Genomic DNA, 18,564 nt, shown 5'->3' on the forward strand with positions numbered 1-18,564 from the left:
CCAGGCCAGAGGTTCTCAAACACTGCTCCATGGCCAGAGGCTAGGCTGGCTGCCTTAGAAGCATCTGAGAAACTTGTTTAAAATTATAGATTCGTGGGGCCCATCCCAGACCTTCTAAATTATTTTTTGTCTCTAAGGTAATTCTGATTCTGTGTATCTTGGAACCACTGTCTTTCCGACCGAAGGCTTTTGTCTTAAAGATGATACCATTTGAAAAGAAATGCTGAGCTAGGCGGGCATATTTGTGTAAAGAGCAAAACTTATCAAGTCCAAAATAAAGTCTCATGTGTTGGTATCTTATTCCAGAAGAGAGTTGAGGAGACTTAGAGGAACTAACGAAAACAGTGCAATATAAAGAAATGAGGACCAGGGCAAATTCGAGTCATTACTAAGAAAAAACCCCAAGTGTGAGTCGCGAAGCCCTTCCAGAACTGTCCTGGGTCTGGTTCTGAGCCCCAGCAGCCAGAGCAAAGAGAGAAGCGTGATCTGTTACTGTCTCAGTGCGGGCGGGGATGTGGTTCACTCAGAGGAAAACCCAGACCCTAAACACTGCTAGCTTGTCTGTGGCCCTTACTGGAAGTCAGGTATGGTTATTCTCCTGGGTTGTCCCTCTGCTCTTCACAGACCCTCCGATTCAGGTCCTGTAGTATCCCCATTGTGCAAGTGGCTGAGATGTAATGACTTTTTCCGGGCCCCACATCTGTCTGGCTTCATAGCCCAAGCTCATAACCATGGCACTGAGGTGTGTCCCGTACCCGGGGTGAGGGGCAGGAGATGTAGGCACTATGCCAAGATTGAGGGTGCCTCACATGGCAGGTTCTCTGTCCTAAAGTATTTTCCTAATTCAAAGAGGGGGAGGGGATTTGTGGGGTAGGTTTCTGAAGGAGAGAATGGGTGCTGTGCTCAGGCTTTGCCACTAGGGGGCAACATAACCCCATCTGTGGCTGGGCTGCCCAGCCCTGGACTCGGCCTGAAGCCTGGTATGTTTGGAAGAGGAGGAAACAGCCCTGCACTTGGGTTGGTTCCTTTTAGATACAAAATTCCCTGCTGAGTAGTGGCTCTGGGCTATTCCTTGGGGCTCTCAGGATATGGCCAAAAAAGACCTGAAATCTATTAGTTCTGATTTTCAGACTCCCCTTCCTCTCAGTCTTTCCCTCAGCACATGGACATTATTGCAAACAAGCATGGAAAACATTTCTCAAAGTGTGTGTGCATTCCTACTCCCCTTTTTATGTCCCTTCATTTCATGTGGCACATGGGACAGGAGGGAGTTGGGATGGGGCAAGGGAATCCAGTAGGTCCTTGGCGCCCTCTAGTGCACTTGGTAGGTGTCCTGCCACAGGAGCCCCTCTGTGACACGCTCTCCCCACCTCCTCCCTACATCCTTCTGACACAGGGTTCTCAGCCTTGGCTCTACGTGGCGATACCTTCCAGAGCTTTTAAAAATACCCATGTGTGGGTCTTACCTGATCTGATGTAATTGGCCTTAGGTACACCCTGGGCATGAGTTTTAAGGGTTGTCCAGGAGGTTGTAACATGTAGACGAGGGTGAGAAAGACTGCTTTAGCCCTAGAGCATTCTGCCCAAGGTGAGGCTGTCCCCTACGAACTTCCCTGTGGCCACACCAGGGAACCACTGCCCTGACCAGCTGGGGTGGGCTTCGGGAGGGTGGAAGCTTGATTCTCCCATCAGGTGGGGGAAGGGGTCAAATCCTTCCTGGCCAGTGGGCTCCCCTCATTGACGGATGCCTCTGTGTCTGCTGAGTAAAGCACCTCAGTGTGACAGGCCAGCGTCTCGCTGCCACCTGTAGGGCACCTCTCAGCCCTCGCCACCATCTCCTCCCCAGTTCTGCATCCTCTCTGGACCCTTGGTCTTCTTGGAACCTCCCATACTCTTGCACATCTGTACCTTTGCACAAGATGTTTCCTCTGGGGTGTGCCACAGACACCCCCACAAGGCCATGTCCCCTCCAAGAAGCCTGCCCCCACCCCCCAGCATCGCCCTGGCACTGTGCATCTGGGGAACGGTGGTGGTTTAGGGGTCTCTTCCTACAGGAAGTTGTGAGTCCTGTGTAGGGAGTAGGTGTTCAGTAGCAACTGGCGTCACTGGGCTGCAGGGGTGCACCTGATGAGCCCAGCCCGCGCGGGTAACCGGTCCTGAGAAATGGGTACAACGGTTCTGCAAAGCTTTTGTGGCCAGGCCAGGAGGAAGCCAGAAGATTCAAGGCCACTGATGCCACTAGCCATGTGCTATGGTTGAAGTAAAAGGGGAGGAGGTGTGGGACTTCGTGAGCAAGAATGCATCAAGGACTATTAGGGGAGAGTCAAGTAGGGTGACCAGTTCGTCCTGGTTTTAAAGCTCAGAGTCCTGATTCCTGACAACCTGCCCAGGCCGGACTGAGTCAGGATGGTCGGCCACCCTAGCTACACTAGAGGCTACGACAGCCCTGACGGATGCAGAGCGCCCAGGAATGGGGGACCGTGACCTTGGAGGCTAACCCCCGACCTGGAGAGTCTGCGAGTGGGCGCTCATCGGCCCCTCCTCGGGCACCTGTGATGCCTCCTGGAGAGCTGATGTGGCCTTGACTGGGCCCAGCAGCCGAGCCCACCTGGCGTCCCATCCTTTAGGACGCAGCCACCAGAGCCGGGCCTGCACCTGGCACCCTGTTCGCTGTTTCAGGGCACACGTGGACTGGGAGAAGCCCGTCTCTGCAGCAGCAGGAAGGAGGGCCCAGAATCCAGGGTGCAGGCAGCAGCCTCAGCTTTCTCCCCTTAGAATGGGGGTAACCCCCATCCCACATCCCTTCCCACAGCAGACGCGGGGCCCCAGTGATGTGGGGTTTGTAGACACCCGGAGGTCTGGGGCCACGGCTGCTTCCTGGAGAGCTTACAAAGTCCAGATTCGGGATCTTGCCCCCAGAGCTGTGGAGCTGCTTGATCTGGGGGGGGTGGCCCGGGTCTTGGGGTATTTGTTTGAATTTTCCAAGAGAGTCTCCTGCGCGGCCAAGGGTGAGACTGCTGCTCTAAGTGCCCCCCAGGTGCGACTGGTGGTTATGCCTGTCTAACTGGGAGGACTAGTAGTGCTCCCATGAAGCAACAGGAGGACAGGGTGACCTGCGGATGTGTCCAGGGCAGGGGACAGGAGTCTAGAGTGGCTGTCACAGTGGGCTAACTAGGAGGGGCTTTCTGGGAGAGCACGGTGGTGGCCGCAGGGTGACTGTAGAGGCCACACGGGGCGGGGAGGCAGTTACCGAGCTCTGACCAGCCTGGAGCTGCCAAAGGTGGCGGGAGCGTTGCCGGGAGGCCTGACACGCCGGCGTCCGCTTGGCTCACGGCTTCCTGGCAGAAGTGTGGCCGAGGCCCGAGAAGCCTGAGTGGAGCCGGAGCGCTGGTGGGCAGTCACTCCTCAGAGGCAAGTGGGTGTGCCCATGCAGATGGGAGGCCATGCCACCCCCTCCCTCCCTGGTCCTCCCCTTCCTGCCCTGGGACCGCGTGGGCAGAGTCCACCATCTGGCTCTACTCACCTCCAGGCCCCTCTCGGCAGGCCTGTCGTGCTAATAAGAGTTTCTCGTACCCAGGGCGTGTGCAGGGACTGAGGCAAGGGATGGGGGAGCTGGACCTCTGTAGGAAGGGAGAAGACTCACAGCTGCCCCCCGACCGCTCCACATCGGCATGAGTATCAGCAGATAAGACCCTGAACTCCTTAATGTTGTCCAAATTCTGGGTGGCGTATGCACGGGGTGGGTTTAGGTTCAATGTCCGCAAGAATTTCTTCCAGGAAATTTTTTTCCTTCCCCCTCCTTTACTCTCTTGGCAGAGGGCAGCCTCTTACCACAGTCCAGGGGCCTCTCAGAAGAAGAGCAGAATTCCAGAATGAAAGTTGTGGCCACCTCCTTTGATGAGAAAACACCTTGGAATCAATTTTCTGAGGTCACCCATTGGGAGAGAACAGCCTTTAATGAAAGACGTAGGAGGCCTGAGATACTTAAGGGGAAAAAAATAGCTCAATCCTAGTATTGTACCTCTTCCTATGAAAAGTCAATTTAATAATGACAAGGGGGCGCCTGGTGGCTCAGCCGGTTGAGCATCTGACTCTTGGTTTGGGCTCAGGTCATGATCTCGGGGTCCTGAGAGCGAGCCCCTCATTGGGCTCCGTGCTCACCGGGGAGTCTGCATGTCCCTCTCCCTCCCCCTCTACTCCTCCCCCTCTACTCCTCCCCCTGTTCACACTCTCTTCCCTTTTCTAAAATAAATAAATCTTAAAAAAAAAATGACAGGAGATACCAGGGGGTGGTGATAAGTGTCAAGCAAGTGGCTTGGACACCAGAGACTGTGTTCATAGGACAGTTTGTCCAGACAGGGGCGGGAGTGGTGAGAGAGCACTTCCTGGAGGAGGACTTCAGGAATGGATCAGTGGCCAGAGCTGTGGTACTGACTGGTATTCCTGGGCAATCAGGGAGGAGAGCTCGGCTCTCAGCTGGCTGGGTTTGGGGTGTCGTGTGGAAAGAGTGGGGGAGTATGGGCTGGGAAGCAGGACGGCCGTGACAGGACGTGCTGGTGTGGGTGCTGGTGTAGGGAGCCCAGAAACGTGGGCAGGAACCCTGCTCACACCCTAGACTCTGGACCCAGGAGCTCAGTAAAGAGGGCTGCGTGCTCCTAAGGCAGCCTCTGGTGTAAGTGCGGGAAAGAGGGCGTGCTGGGCTCTGGGTGGCGTCTCAGGAGCACGCAGCAACCTGGACTCCCCCGACCTGGTGAAACCACCGAATGGGCTTGGGTGTGGGGGGGGGGCTGGTACTGCTGCCTAGCCTGAGAGCCCCCAATGGCTCATTTTCTTGATGGTGACATGCAGATGGGACCTGGTGGAGAAGTCAGCCCAGTGTGATGAGCAGACAGGCTCAGCTCTCCTGGGAGGACCTGACCCCCAAGGACCCTGTTGCATTTTTTGAGATGTGACATCGTGTGATGGGGGTGGTGGCACGCTCTTTGGGATGCGGATGGCAGGCGTGGCTTAGAATCCTGCCTTTTCCACTCTTAGCGCAGCCTTGGGCCTAATCACTCTAACCTGTTTCTCTGTGTGTTTCACGGGAATAATAATGCTACAGAACGGGGGTTTACATGGCCACGCTTGGAACCTGGCCACGAAGTGGTCATGATTTGTAAGGAGCCGGAAGAGCTTAAGTGATAGGAATCAATCAGGCCTGGGTATGCAGCCGAGTTCCCTCCCTTACTGATTCTGTGACCTTGAGCAAGTCACATCACCCTAGCCTCTGTTCTCTAACCTTCTAGGGATGAATAGTGCCCACCTCCCAGGCCGGCTGGGAGCCGGTTAACGGTGCAATGTCGATGAAGTGCTTACTGCACAGGCCAGACCATAAAGAGACGGTAGCTGGAGTTGTGTTGTTGTAATCCGCGTCGCGGAAGACCTGAGTCTGGTCCCTTCTTCAGCTTGATGTGGTGGTTAGTCGGGCATCTGATACCCCCACAGAACATGCCACCAGTTTTCTCTAGTTGGACTGTCCGGTTGGACCATGTTTGTGAATAGGTTCGGTGTGGACATAATACTGAGTTGGGGTCAGAAGACCCGAATTCAGATCCCCACTTGATTACTTACGAGCACTCACCCCCGTCTCTTTCTTGACCTCAGTGTCCGTGTGTGTGAAATGGGCATGGTAATCATGACCTTTCTCAGAAGTGTGGTGAGGACAGAATGGTCAGGCACGCGGGGACCAGTGAGGGTGCTCTGGACTGCCAGAAGCAGCGCCCCCAACTCCAAGTGGCAAAGCACGGAGAGCTTGTGGAGCTGGGGCAGGCCGCGGGGTTGGGTGATTCAGGCCTCGGTGCCCTCACGCCCCAAGGGCAGGCCGGGGACTGCCCAGGTTCCCTGAGGGTAGTGGAATTCTGGGGAAGGGATGGAAGAGAGGCCAAGTGATGGCTGAAAGGTCAGCCTGGAATTGTTGCCTGCTAAAGTTCCTTAGTTTACTCAGTAAATAGTACTTGAGCACCCACCGTGTACCAGTCATGGGGCTGGGCCTCGGGGTACCAACGTGATTTCACAAGGTCCCTGCTGCATCAGCGATCTGTTGTGTAACAAGTCACCACAAAACATAGGGGCTGAAAACGACAATACTCAGTTGCTATTCCTCATGGTTTCCAAAGATCTGGAATTAGGACGGGGCCTGGCTGGGGTGGCTCATTTCTGCTCCATGGTGCTGGAGCTTCAGCTGGAAGATTCCAAGGCCGGGGAGGAGAATCATCGGCAGGTTCAGTTGCGTGTCTGGGGCTGTGCCCTGGAACGCCCGCACAGGCTGCTCCTTGCGGCCAGGCCTTCCACGCAGTGAGGCGGTTCCCAGGGGGAGCGGTCCAAGGGAGACAGCCGGGTGGGAGCTGTATCCCTTTTATGACCAACTCTCAGAAGCCACATGGCATCAGTCCTGCTACTTGGGCCGTGCCGGTCTCAAGCCCCCACACCACCTCGGGGCAAGAGTGTGGGTCAGAGTGTTAAGAGCAGGTGGGATGGGATGAACCCCCGGGTGTGGCCGTCTTTGGAAAGTACAGTCCGCCACGGCCACCTTGGACAGCGCACACATCTCGCTCACAGCAGTAAAACGCGCAGACTACTGCCGTAGGGACCAGGCAGCATCTAGCCACCTGCGACCCTGGGGGAGGCTTTGGAGCTGAATCCCCAGATGAGTCAGATTTTTGCAACGTGGGAGGAAGGCCTCAGAGGGAAGAGTGTGAGCAAAGGGGTGTGCTCAGGAGGGGGTGGAGTCAGGCTTGGGGTTGAAGGCCAGACACAGGGTTCCTGAAAGTAGGTTCATTACTCTCTGCCCTCCTCCGTTCCCCACTCCTCGGCATGCAGTAGGCCCTTAATAAATATTGTTTGAAGTTGGAGTGAGCAGTGTGTGTCAAAGTGATGCAGGTGGGCCTCCTGGAGGAGGTGTGGGATGAAGACAGGCAAGAAGTCACTTTTTTATTGTAGGAACCTGGGATCCTTCTTAGTTGCTGGCTTTTCTGAATTTTTTAGTGTCTCTGGAAGAGTTCACAGGAGCTAGTAGCAGTGCCCAGGTCACTTCTCTTTCCTGTCCCTCGCCCCAGACAGGATTCTTGGGTCCTCTTCCCCTGCCTCCTGGACCCCCAACCCACACTCTGCTGCCCCTCTTAGGGGAGGAGGCAGTGGGCCAGGGAGCCTGGGACGGAGGTGGGGGGAGGTGAAAGGATCAAGAGGGAGGGGATGAGGAGGGAGGGGAGAGAAGATTCCACTTGTAAGTGTATGCAGTGCCAGAGCCAGAATCCCACACTGCAGATGGCTTTTTTCCTTGACACTTGTCCCAGAGAAAGGCCCAATTAAAATAGCACCTATTGGAAATGGCAGAGTAATTGCGACAGACAGCCTATTAAGCCCATCTCCCGGAGCATGCGGGGCAAATGGTGAGCTCCAGGAACGTCGCTCTGTGTGTGCTCAGATACCCCTGCGCTCAGGGGCAAGATGGCCCGGAGCAGCAAAGGCCAGCAGTACGGGGGCCGCCCCGGCATATTCCGTATCAGACCCTGTGAGGCAGCCTGAGAAGAGCCTGGACGTGTCCCTGGGGACGGGGCGGGGTGGGGGGTCAGGGGACCCTCTGTGCTGTGGCAGGGTAGTTCAGTGGGCTGACACATGGGGCTGAGATGCAAACTATCAGCTTCTAAATCCCAGAAGAGAGGAAAAGTGGAGCTGGAAGGGGTCTCAGGGACCACCAAGGCTGACCTCAAGGAGAGTGACTTGACAGGGGTCATTCAGCCAGTCGGTGGTGATCGATCTGGAATCAGAGTGGAGGTCACCTACTCCCAATCCAGTGCCCCTGCCCTGTCATCCTGCTGCCCACAGGCATTCTCACCACGCCCCCTTGGCCTGGTCCTAGTTCGTGGCCCTCACCCCAACTACAATCCCCTGGCCTGGCACTGTACTATATTCTCGTCAGGCACAGCTAACTCAGGGTGGCAACCCCAAAGGCTTTTCTGGTTTGGGGCACGTCCCGAGGCCCCTCAGATATTGTCCTGGAGGGGCAGGCACATTGCCAGGTCGTGATGTCCCTGGGAGGATGCACCTCCCTAAGAGAGCCCATGACCGCAGCCGGAACGGCGGGTGCCAGAGGGGCCCTCTTGCCACCACAGTGAAGCCTGGTGGTAGATGGCATTCTCCCCATTACCCATTAGACTATATCTCCTCCACCCGGAGGCAGTTTCCACGGTAACAGCAAACTCCTTACCCATCATTTTCATCCTTAAAGATTCCTACCCCAGCTGCTTGAGCCTGGGCTCCTTGCCCAGCCGCCACACCAGGCACAGCTCCAGATCCCAGGTTTAACGGTAAATTGTCAGGCTGCCAGCTAGGGCTCCTGGGAGGTGCCTGGTAACTGGCATAGCCCTGGAAAATGACCATATAATCACTTCTTAATTGGGTTAGGAACTTGCTCCCGGTGGCCGCCTCTCGCCCCTATGTCAGAGCCACCTCCCTCCTCTCCTTTGGAGCTCAGCAGTAGAGATCTTCCCCATTGCCCTCTGCCCAACCTCCCAGACCAAGATAATGCTAATCAAGGCTGCTCCAAGGCCAGCTGCAGCCGCTAACCCGGGTAGGGGGGGGTGGGTGGGCAAGGGAAGCCTCTAGTCTGTGGGGCCCAGGAAACCCAGGCTCCATGTCCGCAGGGCAAGAGAACACTCAAGAGTGGTCTCTACACCCCGCCCTCCCTCACTCTCCCTGCCAGCCCTGTTCATGGCCTCTGTGTGTGCTTTTCCCTCTAACCATCACCACCTTGACAACCCAGCTCCAAGTTCACGCCCACCAGGAAGTCTTCCTTTCTAAACCGTTTTTCTCTGCATTCTCTCCGCATGGCTATATTTGGTTTCTGCAACATAAGTTTGTATATATTGCGTCAGGGAGAGGGGGAGATTCCTGGACTTTTTTTTTTTTGTCTTTATGAAGCTATTTTTTGGTATATTTTCTGTACTGGAAAATTCTTGTAGTGGGTGTATGATGTTTATCTGCTCAGCATCCCATCTCTGGACTACAACCCCATATGCCCTTCTGCTGGCAACATAATCTCTCTTTCCTGTGTAACACTGTTCCATGGGATTCAGCTAGGACTGCCTGCACCTTAGACAGGTGTCGTCAGTCCTAGGGCTCGATCAGGAGGCCATAGTGATTGATCAGGGATGACTACATGACCATACAGAGCCAGTCAGAATCTTTCCTGATATTCCTGTGGGCACTGCTGGTACCCTGACCAATGTCCATTCTCCCCCTCGGTTCTCACTAACAAAAGCATAGTTTTGTTAATCCAGCAGGAAGCCCAGTTGAAAATACTTGCCTCTTCAGGCTTGCTTTCCACTAGGAATGGTCATGTCACCCAGTTCTGGTCAATAAGATACGAGGAGAAATTGCTGGGAGGAACTTTTGGGAAAGGTTTTCAAAAGGAACCAACTCAGCTGACATGGCCCTTTTTTTAGCAATAATCCTAAGTGATCCCTGCACTCTGTGAGATGAAGACATCATCACCAGGAGGCCTTTGCTCCTGCTGTTGTGGAAAGGCTGCCTGAGAACGAAGTCCTCTAAGAGACGGGGGTGGGGGTGGGGGTGCAGGGAGAGTAAAGACAGTATCAGTTAAGCCCCTGGACTGAGCCATGCCTGAAGCCTCAGAATTTCCTGATTTGGGGAGCCAGTAATCCCATTTCTACTTAAGTGGGTTTACATTGAGCTGCTCTTTCAGTGAAGGAGCCCCAAAGGAAACTCTCCATAAGACTGAGACCATGTCTGTGTCTCTGCTCTCCACTCCCAAGCCACATCATAAGATGTTAGATGCAAAGCTGGCACACAGTGAATAGACTTTGAGCCCCCCAGATTCTTTCCTCAACAAGAGTCACATAAGAGCTTGAAAGAACTTGAGATCTGAACTAGTCTTACCCATATCAGGAACAGAATTTCCAATCTTCAATGAACGGCTCAGGCCAAACACATGTTGGTGGCAGTACGTGGTATGGAATCCCTCCTCTTCACCAAACCATTTCTTCAGCACTCACCTCCTCCAGGAAGCCTTCCAAGCCAGGTCTTAACTCCATCATCCTTCCTACCTTTGTGATTACTTCCTTTCCATTAGCACTTTGAAGGTCCAGCTGTACTTGCTTAGACGTAGAATTTGAGGAGAGCTTGTGTGTGTCATCCCTCCCATCCCACCTCCTGCCAACTGACCGAAGAGCTTTTTTAGAACAGGGGCTGTATCTCCACCATCGGACTAGGCACATTCTGGGGTCAGAGCCTCTAACTCCACTGTTAGATTAGAGGTCCAGGAGCGACCTCTCCTCACTTCAGAACAGGACCTGCACAATCAAGAATCATCTTCACGCCCCATGAAACCTCATCAGCAGGACAAGAAGATATGGTCTGGGCTCCAACCCTGTAGAGATGGAGAGTGGAGGGAGGAGGGGGAAGAGCAGTTCACAGGAGGGTCCACCTTAACCTTCAGGGAAAAACTGATTAACAGCCCCTAAGAGCAGTCCTGGATCAGATATGTTACTCAGCAACTTGTATGATATTCTAATTCAGGTCCTGTCTCCTCCTGTGCAGCCATATAAACAGAAATCTTGTCCCCACATAAGGCCAGAATTCTGCCTCACAAGCTTCCCTGTTTCCCTTGTTCCGCTACTGTTGTGTAATGATGAATCCTTTGTTGGGAAGCTTGTCAAATCCGAGTAGACGCTGAGGGGGCGGCCATGTGTATACTGGCTCATGGCTCCCGCTGGATGGCAGCCCTGGAGTAGCCTGCGGAGCTGATAGTACCAGAGGGACAGGATCCCGCCATCCTGCTCTGTCCAAGGTGCTGCAGTGCCATTGTATCCCTCACCCATCCCAACACTGAAGCCTTTTTAACAGCAGCTGTGCCATGAGCAGATGTAGAGGAAGGATGCTACCGTAGGTAGGGTCTTGAAGGTGATGCATTCTCCAAAGATTCAGGGAAAGTCATTCATTCCGGAAGGACAGATAACCTGAGTAAAGGCAGTGTGAGTGAGGTGGGTGAGGCAGCCCTCGGAGAGCTGACTTGCAAGGAACCACTGAGAGCAGAGAGCAAAGGGGAGGAGGGGAAGGGCAGAGAGGACATTAAGGGCTGGTTGCTTTGGTGGGAGAGGAGGGATTTGATGGAAGCCCTTGAATGCAAGTTGAGTCTGTATTTGGTAGAAAAAGCAATGGGGAGACGAGGGCAGATCTTGGATAGGAACGAGACAAGCTAAAAATAGTGCTAATGATCCCATCATCTGCATGTGGGAGGATGAATGCTCAGGGGAAATGGAGGCGAGGCATGAAGCCAGGGTTCTGCACTGGGGATCAGTGTGTATGGTGACGGTTATGGAAGCTGGATGGAGTTGAGGTCTGTGTGAGCGACTCCTCAACTTGTAGACGGGCTTTGTCTCTTGGAGGAAGGGGCTGGGAGCTCTGGCTCCATTCCCCATCCAGGGACTGGTGGCCCCAGGAATCTGGGCTGCTGCTTTGGAGATCAGTTGACACCAAATGTCACTGGATCTGGGCCACCCCATTTAACCCACACAGTGCAGATCTCCTTGTCCTCAGCCGTCAGGACTTTCTTTCCATTGGCAGTGACTGTCCAGGAAGCCTCAGGGAAGACAGAAATGGGAAGCAGGCTGCAAAAAAGCTTTGGCCCAGGTGAACCAACTTGGAGGGCAAGGGAGAGAGGTGAAGAGTCTTCAACCTCACCATTTTGCAAGCATCCATATCACACACCAAATAAGGAGGAAGATGGGACACATTTGCACAATAACTCAAGGCACAGTCTCCATGGCAACAATTACCCAAAAATCCACTCCTGACAGTTGCAACAGCAGGAGCTAGCAAAGAAGACTCTGGGGGTGGGAGACATGCGTGGGGACTCAGAGGATGGCTTCCTTTTATTCTTAAACTGAAGGAATGCTGACGGCAGGAACCAAGGCGTCTCAGAGCCTGACTAAGCCAAGAACCATTGGAAGCAAAAGCTGGAAGGAGCCTTAAAGATGAGCTAGTCTGAGGCTTGGCTGTGAAACCCTCCAGGAGGATGTGCTGGGTGGGGGGTGAGCACTGGGCCATCAGGGCATCACCCCCCCACACCAACTTCTGGTGGACAGAAGTTCTCCCTACCTCCAGAGATCTTGGGATGGGGACAACAGATGGACCCAACTTCCTGGAAAGTCAAAGGCTCTGGGGAGTTTGAGTTTGCCTGAAGACTGAGTCCGATCCTTACAAATCTCACACGTGACATGTGTTGGGAGAACTGAGCTCTAGTCACTCTGCTCCCTGATTTGCTGAATGGCTCTTCAGCTTCCCCCACAGTGAAATGTGCAGCCTACCTTGAAGAGCTATTACAAGGCTGAGCGAGTAGCATGAGATGGGACATACTTTACTGAAGTAAAGTCCAACCCAAAGACAAGAGATGTCTGTAGGGCCATGCAGGGTGACCTGACAAAATTAGCTGCACCCAAGGGTCTCCTCCTCAGGCAGAGACACGTCCTAGGACCAGTGAGGCAGTGTCGAGAATGCGAGGAGGAACCTAGAGTGCGGCCAGAGAGGGGTACAAGGAAGATGACAGGAAGGTGGGGGGTAGAGAATTAGCAGAAGCATCATCTGCTTCCTACTGGCAGACAGATGGACAGACTGATCGAGTAAGCTCAGAGGCAGGCAGCAAAGCAGGCAGCCTCCAATTTTTAATTTTTCAATTTTTTCCATTTTTAATTTTTTTTAAGGAAGTGTGACTCAAAGGGAAAAGTGTAATGCTTTCTTTTTAGAAAAAACCTAATTCCACCACTCCCATCCCCACCCCCATTCTACCTTTATTTCCCTGTGTCCAGTAGTGCTCCAGAGCCAGACTATTTTTCAGCCCTTGTAGCTCAGGCTGCATTAAAAACTCTAGAGAAAGGAGAGGATTTTCATCTTGGAAACTAAGAAAAGAGGCAATTTGACTATGCTTAGAGCAAAGAAAAAAGGGTCTCACCTGCATTTGGAAGTAAAACTCTGTTACCAACTCCCATGGATGGCAAACCACTCCCACTGAGTTATGGTAGGAAGGGATTCAGCTGGAGCATTTCTTGAGCACTTTTCCTGTTCCAGGCTCTCTCCTGTGCCATCGCACTCTCCACCCCAAAACTTTTCCCTTCCCTTTTACTGTCCCTAATGATGGAAAGTCCTCCCATCCCTGGAGGTCCTCAGAAGCCGTTCTTCTCACTTCTGGACTGAGCAGGGAAGAGAGAGATACAAAAGAGAAGCCACGGGAGGAAGGTTGGCTGCGTCCTCAGGCAGCTCCTCCCAGGCTGGAATTCAGAGCGATCACCATGGTCCAGGCTTCTGGAGAGTCCAGAAGCTCCGCTGGGTCAGGACACTCAGAAAGAGGCCAGCCTCTCAGGACTGACCAAACCCAATGATGAGGCATGAGAATGCTACTTCCTAAACTCAGAACAGGAGGGATGAAGGCTGCCTGTTCCGTCACTAAGCTACTCATGCTCATTATTCTGGGGACGCCTTTCTGGGAGTCAGGAGACCAAGGAAGCCAAAACAGAGCTCGGAAGGTCATTTGAAGAACAGAAACCACAGCAAGGAGGCAGTCGCTCTGAGGGGTGCAATCTGCGGTCACTTCCTCAAGGACCAGAAAGCTCAGCTGTCCCACTCCTTCCTTACCTCAGTCATTCAGCAGACACTTGTGGGGTACCTACTATGCACGCACAGTAGCAGGAGGGACAAAGGCAGTGGGTGGGGGACGTGTGGAACTCTGAGCGACACTGTTCAGAGAACTCTCAAAACTCCACAATGAGAAAGCAACCCCCCCTAAAAAATGAGCTAAAGATGCTTCGCCAGATATACAGATGGTAAATAAGCACCTGAGAAGAGGTTCAACGCCATCATTCACTAGAAAATACAAACTTAACCCACGATGACACACCATCAGCCCCATAGGCAGGCACACATACAAACAAATGGAACAGCACACACCCACAACTGACAAAGCCGAGGGCTCGTGAGGACGTGGAGCGACTGGAACATTCATACGTTGCTGATGGGAATGCAAACTGTAATAGCCACCGTGGAAAACAGTTTGGCAGGTTTTTTATAGAGTGAGGCATAGACTCTCTGCATGACTCAGCAATGCTCCTCCTAGGTATTTTCCGAAGAGGAATGAAAACTTTTGTTCACGCATACATACAAAAGCTGTACATGAATATTTATGTCGGCTTTATTCATAATCACCCAAACCTGATTCAGCCCAACTGTCCTTCAACTGAAGATGGATTAAAAATAAAAATTTAACTTAAAAAAGCCTGTGATACACCCGTATGATGGAATACCACTCAGCAATAAAAAGGGATAAACCATGGCCACTTGCAGCAAGTGCGTGTATGAGGCTAAGCGGAAGAAGCCAGACTGAAAAGCCTACCTATCATATGCTTCCATTTATCTGACATTCTGGAAAAGAAAAACCATAGAACAAAGAACAAATCAGCGCTCATCAGGGACAGAGGGAAGGAAGGGGGGTGTGCTTCCAAAGTGGCAGCATGAAGAAGCTTGTTTGTCTGCTAGGACCCTGTGATTATTTTGGCCATTACACAACCCTAAGCATTTGTCAAGGCTCTTAGTACTTACTGTACACCCCCCCAAAAAAATGAATTGTACTGAATGTAAATTTAAAAATAAAAATATATATTTATAATGACTACTTTCGGGAGAGTTTTTTTTTAAAGGTGGAAATAAAACACTAGACAAGAAAACTTGATAGATAGGAGAAGACTTGAGTTTACACTCTGATGAGTTTAAACATTTGAAGTCTTTGTTTTGTCCAAGGTGAAGGCAGAGATACTGATTAATTTCAGACTGCGTGGTCAAGAATGCTGTTAAAAATGGAAGGTGACCACTAAGAACAGAAATAAAATGCATAACTTCTGAATCAGTAGAAGACATGAAAGAAGGGGGAAAAAGAAGCAATTTAAAAAGTGGTTAAAAAGAACAACACGATGGTAGAAGTAAATCCAACTGTATTAGGGGCACCTGGGTGGCACAGCGGTTAAGCGTCTGCCTTCGGCTCAGGGCGTGATCCCAGCGTTATGGGATCGAGCCCCACATCAGGCTCCTCTGCTATGAGCCTGCTTCTTCCTCTCCCACTCGCCTGCTTGTGTTCCCTGTCTTGCTGGCTGTCTCTATCTCTGTCAAATAAATAAATAAAATCTTTAAAAAAAAATCCAACTGTATTAGTTATCACAAGAAATGAAAACAGATGAAAGGCACCAGGAAAAAGATGATTATTTTTAAACCCAGCTATATTTTATGTGCCTAACATAAACGTTGACAGGGAAAACTTACAAGGAAAAGGTTTAAAAAAAGATACACAAAATATTAAGCAAAATTAAGCTGGTATAGAAATAATATCCAACAAAATGTGCAGCTTTTATTTAATACCTACTGTACGCAGAGCCCTGTCCTAGGCCTGTGGAGTGATATGGGAGAAACGAACATGGCACCCATCCCAGTGGACTGTAGTTTGGGTGGTGTCCACATGACTCTACATTACTCTATACAGTCAACAAATACTTTTCTTTTTTTTTTTTTTTTGAAGATTTTATTTATTTATTTGACAGAGAGAGAGACAGCCAGGGAGAGAGGGAACACAAGCAGGGGGAGTGGGAGAGGAAGAAGCAGGCTCATAGCAGAGGAGCCTGATGTGGAGCTCGATCCCGTAACGCCGGGATCATGCCCTGAGCCGAAGGCAGACGCTCAACCGCTGTGCCACCCAGGCGCCCCAACAAATACTTTTCAATAACTCTGTGCAAACCCAGCAAGAGATGATATTTCTAAAAAAAGAGACAAGGGATGGAAGCATACTTGGAATTCCAATTATAAAACTCACGTATTGATCAATGTAGCAGTTGGTTTCCAAAGACACCTGCCAATGAACCATGCCTCCCAGTATTCATGGCCTTATATAGTCTCCCCTCCCACAATGCATCTGGACTGGCTCTGTGACTCATTTTAATAAATAGGATGTGGCAGAGAAGAAAATATGCCAACTCTGAGCCTAAGCCTTGTGAAGGCCTTGCAACTGTGCTTCCGCACTTTGGGGACAAAAGCTGCCGTGTAGTAAATACGGCTATCCTGCTGTAGAGAAGGAGAGACCGTGAGGCTGAGGGAAAGAGAGGTCCAGCCATCCAGGCTGAACCCTGCCTTCCAGCCGTCCCCACCAAGGCTCCAGATGACCCCTAGGTGGCTGTGGTTGCTGCGGACAGGAGACCTGCCCAGCTGGCCCACAGCTGCCCAGTCAGCCCACAGAACCAGGAGAGGTAGTAGAATTATTTCAAACCATAAAGTTTTGGAGGTGGTTCGTTACGCAGCTGTAGATAACCAAAAGAGTCACTTCTGAGGTGTGCCGGACACTGTGTTTGCTAAACCTCTTCATAAAGGACGTTATTTAATCCTTTCAACAAATACTTAGAAATATGTATCATTAACCCCCCATTTTACAGATGAAGAAACTGAGGCTTGGAAAAATGTCTTACACCTAACAAGGAGCAGAAGCAGAGCTTGAGTCAAGGGCCCGTCTTGATATGGACTCCACGCTCCGAACCATCGCATTATGTGGCCAAGTGCAGAAGTCAAAGGCTGAAAAACACAAACCATTTTGGAGTGAATCACAATGTCTATGTCTCCCCTGGTGCGAGCTCCCTTTAAGCTTTCCCCTCATTGTCTTTTTCATCCTGGACTACCGAGGAGAGAAGGGGCTTCTGGAAAGATGATCAATAAGTAGGCGGATGGTGTAAGTTGGAGATTTTATTATCGTTTTGACACATTTCATAAAAAGCACTAATCATCCTCAGCATTCAGTTGTCGTTTGAGAAAATGTAAATGCTGGATCTGCTTACTGTCTGGCTTCCCTTCCAGACAAAAGAACACATGTTCCTGACCAGGAATGTGCTTTGTGCCTCACCCTTCGTCACCACTAGAGAAGTCTGAGCTTTGAGACAGGTGGGGAATGGCTGCCTTTATAGGCTCTCCCCTCCCCCATAGCCCAGGCAGGCTTCCAGGACCTTTCTGGGCCCATCCAGTGTTAGGGATCATCTCAGTCCCCACCTCAGGTTCACAGATGAGAAAACAAAGGTCCCCAGGGGAGGGGTGGCTTCATCAAAACCGTACTGAGAGCTGGGTCGGAATTAGGCTAGGACCACTTCTCCAGATTCCTTCTCCAGTACTCTCTGAATTCCAAGACCCTCTGGAGTCTCCTCTCCAGCTGCAAGCAGGCCCTGGACTCTTGTTGGGGGTGAGTCTAGAAGTCTGTGAGACATGAGAACGAGATGTGGCCCACGAGCTTGGCAGCCAGATGTTCAGCACCACAGACAGCTCAGCTGGCCTTGTCCTTGGGAGGCTGTTTGCCCGGCAAGGCAGGGTCACGGGAGAGAAAGGGAAAAAGCATTGGAAGGATCTTAGAGACGATCTGTTCCACCACCACCCCCCACTTGACACAGGAGGAAACCCAGGAACAGATAAATGACTAGACCAAGGTCACAAGGCAAGTCAGTACAGAGCTAGAGAGGAGGCCCAGTAGCCCATCTCCTCACGCCTCCTCAGGGCCCACCGATACCTGGTTCCCATGACTTATTAATGGCACAGCCAGTGCTTGAATCTAGGTCTCCAAAATCTAAATCTCTTGCCTTTGAGGATGGCAAAGAAAGGAAAGGGGGGGGGGAGAGAGAGAAGTAAAAAGAAACTGAAAGAGCACCCGGCCCTGATGGGAAGGTCTGTGATTTGGCCTCTAACTTCAAGTCCTTGACAGGAGTTTTCTACTTCCCCAAGGTGGTGCGGCCTTTCAGAAACAATTTAGTTACCATGGCAACCTCATCCCAGGTTTCATCTCCATGGCAATTTCATTGGGGTTTTTCACCCGCCTGGTAAGTACACATGTGACTGCCCATATGTACATTGCAGAAAAATTAATATACAATCACATTTTTAGAAGTGGTGTATCTCATTATCCAAGAATGCAGTCGGGAATGTAACAAGGCAGGTTCCAGGGTGGACAGGGGCTGTGGCATCCAGGACCCAGAGCAGTCTTTGGGGCCGCTCGGCCTTCTCACCTCCATTGCAAACCTTTTCTAATCTTTATGGATCAGTGCATCTTAAGCTCACCACGGGCATAAATAACTTCTCCTCTTCCATATCCTCCCTGGTGTCCCGCCCAGGACAAAACCTCAGAGTTGCCCCTGATGGCAAGAAGGGCTGGGAGAGGGATGAGGCCGCTCCCTCTGACTACAGGCTCTGCAGGACCCAGGAATGTCTCCTCCTGCTTCCTTTGTCCCTGCATCCCAGTTGGGGGCACGCCTGGCACCGTTTGCGCTTTCGGTGGCAGACCTTGCTGGCCTGAATTGTGGGCCATGGGCACCCTCTTCAACATGACCTAATCTGCCATCTATTTTCTAGGAAATTCTTCATCACTTCTAGTCCACGGAGGGCACCCTTTCTGTTTTCCAGCAATGCCATGGATTTTCTTTATTGTCAGTCCCAATGTTTAGAATGATG

The sequence above is a fragment of the Ursus maritimus genome, unplaced genomic scaffold (genome assembly GCF_017311325.1).
Source record: "Ursus maritimus isolate PB19 unplaced genomic scaffold, ASM1731132v1 scaffold_24, whole genome shotgun sequence".
NCBI lineage: Eukaryota > Metazoa > Chordata > Mammalia > Carnivora > Ursidae > Ursus > Ursus maritimus.